The sequence below is a fragment of the Rhinopithecus bieti genome, unplaced genomic scaffold, assembly GCF_001698545.2.
Source record: "Rhinopithecus bieti isolate Rb0 unplaced genomic scaffold, ASM169854v2 scaffold_28517, whole genome shotgun sequence".
NCBI lineage: Eukaryota > Metazoa > Chordata > Mammalia > Primates > Cercopithecidae > Rhinopithecus > Rhinopithecus bieti.
In genome coordinates this window covers 1,141,988-1,149,080 of record NW_016813121.1, presented here as the reverse complement: position 1 = coordinate 1,149,080, position 7,093 = coordinate 1,141,988, and the positions used below count along the sequence as shown (strand labels likewise).

General features: G+C 34.7%; 1 protein-coding gene across 2 annotated transcripts in view; it reads left to right on the top strand.

Moving 5' to 3' along the window:
- The window catches only part of PTCHD4 (patched domain containing 4), a 202,928-nt gene that overhangs the window by 193,040 nt on the left and 2,795 nt on the right, over window positions 1–7,093 (top strand). The gene's annotated exons all lie outside the window — the stretch shown is intronic.

Genomic DNA, 7,093 nt, shown 5'->3' with positions numbered 1-7,093 from the left:
GTATAATTGACATCTATTGCCACCTCTACCAACGTGAACTGAACAGAGGAGGAAATGGAAGAAAAATTCAGAATCATTGGGTGACACTCAGCAAGTTTCCTTCTCAGTAAAATGAGGCAAATAATATCTATTTCACAAAACCCAATGCAGAATATAGGGCTGTTAATAATAATTATTGTAACAACTAATGATAAATAGTAACATTTATTATTATTAAAGTTATAATGTATATTTAATTACTCAATAAATTTTATAAACAGGTTATATAAAATATATAATTGTATTAAAATGTAGAGTAAATATTAATTTCATAAAATATAATAAATATAAATTAATATATTTATATCATTATACCTGTTATTGTTAAGCTAGTATCATTACAGTAACTATTACAAGAAGAATGTTTTCAAATATCTTTAAAATTCCTACATGTAGATCATGGCCAATTCAGTTTTAAAACATTTATTGAGGGTTTACTATAAGCCAATAATTAATATACAAAAGTGAAAAGGCAAGTGCCTAACCTGGCCAGTGAGGAGTTTCTGGACCTGATAAAAGATGGGCCCACCAATGGGCAATCTCAGTCCAGTGTATAGTAAGTACTGTGATTTGGGTTGGAATACAGAGGAGAGACGTCTAAGCTGGTGGAATGGGGTGAATAGGGCAAGCGGAAAGTGTTAGAGATGACACATGTTCGAGTGGTGAGATTATGTTTGAGATCATGCTAAGTAGGAATCAGCTAGCTAAAGAGAAGGAACAATGGATAAATGATCCCACATAATGCCAAAGAAGTGAACAATAACTTAAAATACTGATGCATTATCCAGACTTTTTTTCATCCGCTTTGCTGGACTGAGTTTTCAGTTGACTGTGATTTTATTTTTTCATTCATTATTCATTCATTTAGTTGGTGCTGGGATGTCATAATCAGGGGTGATTTTCACAAACACAATTATTGAAACTGTAGCTGACCAAATGCAGAAATAACTGCTAAGGGAAAGTAGTAAGATTTCTTTGGAACAGGTCATAAAAGGAGTATTTTTTTTAACCTCTATTTCTTTACGTCTCTGATATCGGTGTCAAGTTTTCACATCTTGATTAACATGTTCAAGTGAAAAGAGATATCCACTAGTATGTCTTTGGAAGGCAAATGTAGAGAATTCTAATTCTGCTGATTAAAATAAACTAGAAATCACAGATCATGCTTATTAAAGCAGTATAGCAAAGAAAACTCAGTAGAGAGCATTAATTGAGTCAGTTACAACTAATTTCAATGGAATTTGATCCTTGTTAAAAGTATTTTCTTTGGAATTGTAGGTTTTGGAGAGGTTGAGTGTAGGATTAAAATAGCAACTGTAAAATTATATTGGATTTATAGAATAACATTGCTCTGGAAAAAAACTTGCCAGCACCATGGCTCGCACCTATAATCCCAGCACTTTGGGAGGCCAAGGCAGTGGATTACTTGAGGTCGGGAGTTTGAGACCAGCCTGGCCAATGTGGTGAAACCCATCTCTACTGAAAATACAAAATCAGCCAGGTGTGGGGCGGGTGCCATAATCTCAGTTACTCAGGAGGCTGAGGCAGAAGAATTGCTTGAACCTGGGAGGCAGAGGTTGCAGGGAGCTGAGATCTCGCCACTGCACTATGGCCTGAATAAAAAAGTCAGACTCCGTCTCAAAAAAAAAAAAGAAAAAAGAAAAACTTCTCTTTAGGCCTAACTATGTCACCAGAGAGTTTTCCTACAGCAACATTAGATGCAATTACAACATGGAAGCTTACATTAGAAGAGTAGGAGTTTGGAAAAATGTTCTTACAGGTAGGCTGGAGCTGGTTCTCAGAGAAGATCCATCTTACTTTAGAAGTCATCTTTATTTGTCGGAGAATGATTACTAGAGGTTCAAATGGAATTATAACCAGTTCTGAGTGCTCCCCACCTCAATAAAGACTGATATCAGTTTTGTTTGGTAACAATAATTTTTTAAATTTAAAACATTTAAATATTCACTCTGGCAGACCTGCACTACCATGACCATGAAGAACTTTCATGATCTTTATCTTTTTCATACGGCTCAATTGCAAATAGCAGAACTTACCAAATAATTGTTAAATGGGGATATGTTAGCAAGCTGCCATGTATGTTTTCCTTATTGTTACACAATGCTTCCAATTGCTTTCATTTGGAAAGAGGTCTCCCCATCAGCATCCCATCAGACTTGTGGAGCACTCAACACACACACACACACACACACACACACCCCTATTATTTCTATTCATCTCCCTTCTTGAATTTTTCTCCCAGTTTTTCCTCTATCAAACTCTTTTTTACCCTTAGGAATTCCCTCTTTTATTTCAAAAAACTGTGCCAAAGGAAATATTAGTCATCTAATAATGTCCCGAGTGAGTTACTTATTATATTATTCTAATACAGTATGCAAATATATACTAATATAATTCAGGGAAATCATGACCAAGTGTGGCAGTCAGATTTTGGAACTTTAAGTTAAAAATGTACTTTGGACAATAGTATACCAGCTCCCTATACCAGCGAGCTAATCTCTACTGAAGGAAAAAAATAGCAATTATAAACTTTAAATACACACCTACCTCTTCGTAGTTCACAGGAGTTTCTGTCTCTATTCATGTTATCTCATCAGCCTAGACTGTCATTAACATCATCCTCTGCCTAAACCTTTTGAAGCTTTCCCTGATCCCTCAGAAAGAATCAGCTGCATTTTCACAGTACACAGCATACAGCGCTACTTAGTAAGAACAAAATTCCTCTTTGTGTATTAGCTAACTGCATGTAAAACGAGTCCAGAACTTGAATGGAGTTGTTCTTAAAATAAGCAGTGGCCTCAGGTGAGAATTAAAGATTTTGGTGGGAAAATGATAGAGATGCAAAGAACAGTTAGGACTGGGTACTGGGAAATAATATAATGTAGTTCTAATCATCATTCAGTGGGGCATGTCACATTTACATCTGATCCATGCATCGCCTGAAATGGTGGGCCACCAGTGTCTTTGGGGTGGACACTGGTGTATCAGTTTGAGGTGGATGACTTGAATTAGATTAAGACTCTCTGAGTAAGGGTGGAACTTCAGGGAGTAAAATACTATTCGAAAAAGCTACAGAGAAAGTTGGGACTTCTTTCAAGAGAGCAGATGCTCAAAAAATGGTTCCAGCCTCAGAATGGAAACCAAAGTGAAAAGTAAGAAACCAAGACAGAAAACACCACAGAGATTGGAAAACAGGTTCTCCATGGTTGACTGGCCTCTGAACAGAGTGGCAAGAGTAATCCTAAATCCCACTTTTTGGTTGGTAGCAATCCAGTTCTTTGAATTAGTTATATAGGTAGTTACCTATCTGAATAGATGGCTAGATAGATACACAGATAAATATATACATACACACACATACCAACATACAGAAGCTTGGAAGATAATAAACAAATGACTGGAATAAATACTTGAAGTTGTTAACAGCAGTTTTCTGTGTCATGGGATTATGGAATAATTTGTTTCACCACTATTTTTCATCTTTCCCAAATTTTCCTTGGAAATGTGTCCTGATTTTATAATCAGAAACAGATAAGTATGTGTGTGTGTGAGTGAGTATACTATTTCTTTTTTCTTTTGACTAAACCAGTAATTTTCAACTGAGGCCAAATTTGCCTCACAGACAGCATTTGACAATATCTGAAGAAATATTTGGTTGTTGCAACTGTGGGGTGTACAACTGGCATCTAGTAGGTAATGGAATGGTGCTAAACATCCTCCAAAGTTCATGACAGTCCCCGACAACAAAGAATGATCCAGTCCAAAGAGTCAATAGTGCCAGGTTGGGAAACCTGGATTAAACAAATGAAACTTTTATTAAACTTTTATCTCTCCATACAATTAATTCCATTGATACTACACACAGTTATTTCATATTAATTAAGGTTATTTTTAAATCTAAAATCCTAACAATATCTAGCATTTTGACAAATATAGACATTCTATATGCATTAGCAAGAGCTTAAAATAAATAAGCTGTTTTCACAACAGTATATTTTCTCATTATATGACAATAGAAGTAATATCTACAAAAAGAAAAATCACTCTGACATATTCTCTTCTTAACTCATGCTCTTGCTTCTTTATTTTTAGGGAAGTATTGATGGTTTTGTTACAAGTGCCAATATAATTTTTTAGGCATATATCCCTATTTTAAAAGCAGTTGCATTAGAAGCTATAATATTGGTCTCAGAATTAAGTGAAAATGACTTCCTGGACAGACAGTTGTTGAAAAGATTGTGTTTCTTGTTTACCTCTATATCTTATATATCAACTAGCAAAAGTTCTTACATAACAAACTCTAAATAAATATATATTGGATTGAATGAAAGTAAATAGTGTATAGCTCTTCTGGATACAGTCGATATTTATATAGGTAAAAAGATGTAGAATAAATTTTAGAATAAGTAATAAAAATATTCATTTTTTGACCCATCTAGAATCAAGAATTACAGTTTATTTAATTCAATAAGAAGTTAATGATCATCTTTGGGGCATCTATCACTTTACCAGATGTCCTGCAGAGTATAAAAGTAAGATAAAATGCATTCTCTAGCCATGAAGAATTTGCAATCCAACCAAGAGATAGAACATATCTTGAGAAAACCATTTAATTCCAGAGGAAAACAGCACATGGTTGAGGGCCAAAAAGGTGACTAATTAGCGCAATAAAAATTTAAGGAATATATATATCTGACTGGAATCATTAGAAATAGATTCACAGCAAAGAAGAGAATTGAACTGACCCTTAACAGACCAATGAATAGAATTTTAATATGACCAGAATTGAGGAAAGTATTTTAAGGGACAGAAAATATCATAAACGAAGCTAAGAAGATAAGACTAATCAGGAACATGCACACAGGGCAGTGAAAGACAATTACCTTGGCTGGAGCAGGCAATAAATTTGAACTGCTAGTAAATGGGCAGATTATTGTGACAGTCAAATGAGTGAATATCAATAGGAAAATCCTATAAAATCCTATAAAATATCAAAACATATGAGTAGAATGAAACATACCATCTCCAAACAAGTTTGGAAATTGTATTTTCAGTCTCGACCACATTTAAAGTGATTACCTAATCTAATATGGTTTAGTATCATCTTCCTACACCTACGGGCCTTTGTACTACATAAAGCAAAAATCTGGCCTACATAATGTACCTAATGTTCCATAAAAATGACCACTATCAAAGGTAAGCCAAATTTAGCTGTAGCTCTATGTAGCCTTTCCCCACCTTGTGACTATAAAGATAGCAGGAGTCCTCATTTCTGAGGAGAGGTGCTCTCGTTAAATAATTATTTTAATTACCTTAACCCTTATTCTAACACTGTGTTTTAGTCAAGGGAATAATAGAGCAAGTACTGTATTCTGTCTTTTCAAGGAGTTTTGCCGAAGATAGGAATGAACAATTAACATTGTTAAGAATCATTAGACTAAATTTAATACACATATGTTGAGATCATGATAAAATGCAAGAAGGAACAGTTCATTACCTCCAAATGAAAAAAATAAATGCCTTTTACCTAAATGCAGTTTACACGAACCTTTCTACTTGCTATGATAAACTTATGTTTCTTGATTGGAGACCCATTAGAGACAGCTTTGAAGAATAAATAGGCTTTACATTTGAGGTAAAAAGAATTCCAATGCCTAGCTTCCTTTAGTAACTATTAATAATTAATAAAAACTACCAAAAGTTTGGCCAATGTGTCTTTAAAAATCAAACATTGCATTAAATACACTTAAGTCTGTAAATACTACAGCTATGCAGCAAGAATTCTTAGATCATCTTAAAAGAGGTTTTTGGTAAATGTTAGCTGACCTACGAAACGTTGTTGGTTAGTAATGGATTCAGCAGCAAGTAACAGCCTTACCTACAATGGCTTAGTCAAATGGAGATTTGGTTTTCTTAAAAGAGAATTCCAAAAGGAGGCAGACAAGAACTCTTACTAGTGGCTTCATTATACTATTTCAAACAAGGTGTCCTCTGGTTTTCTAACAAGCATCCTTAGATGACTTTCAGTTACATTGCATTGTCCAGAACTATGTCACATGAACCACCTCTAGTTGAAAACTAGGCTGGGAAATAATATTTTTAAGGACGTACATTGTAGTCTCAAATAAAAGAAAGAGAAGAATTATGTAGGTCAGTTAGCAAAAGCTATCGGCAGTGCAAATTCAGAGCGATTGCAGTAAGACCCCAGCTATTGTATCTTTATTAGAGCACTACTAAGTAAATTAAGTTTGTAACACCTAACTCAATATCTAAGTGCCACACAGAAATCCATGTTCCAGGTTTTCATAAACTAAGTCATTTTGTGCCTTTCAGGTATGTCTTTGTCTAATGGATTTCTTGGAGAACAGCCCAAGCACAGCTTGTATCCATTCACAGAAAAGGTTCCTAGGTAGTATTGCTATGCCCACAAGGGCAAGAGTGATCTATGAAGATTTCCACTCACTCAGAAAGCTACCAATGGATATATTGTAGATGGTCCTTGATAGGTCCAATTCAGGGAAGTGAAAAAAGGGAAAATTGCAGATATGGTATAATACCTTTATTTACCCAGCTGCTTTCTTCTTTTGCTAGTAAGAAAATGGTAGCATCTTAAGAGCTGTGAAATTCCTCAAAATTACAGCTCAGTAGCCACTAGAGTCTGATACACAGTGGGTGTTCAAGTAATATTTGTTGACTAAGCCTTTTGCCTACTTACTCTTATCAAAAGACAGGCAAACATTAGTTTAAAACAAGCATTCTTCATTTACTTTAATGAAACAGTCAGAATTATTTAGTCAGTATCCATCTCACGTGAATCAGAGCTCTATGAGGAGCTCAAAGGAAGTGCTTGCTAAGATTTTTCACCCCGAAGGTCTTGCCCTGTCTTTTACGTGACGTGGCAGATTTTTTTTTCTTTACTTTTTACTCACATCCGGAGCTAATTAATCAAGTCTGTGGAAATTGGTTTCTAAGCCATTTGGCCACCAAGGAGATTATCAACATTATTATTATTATTATATATTATTATTATTAT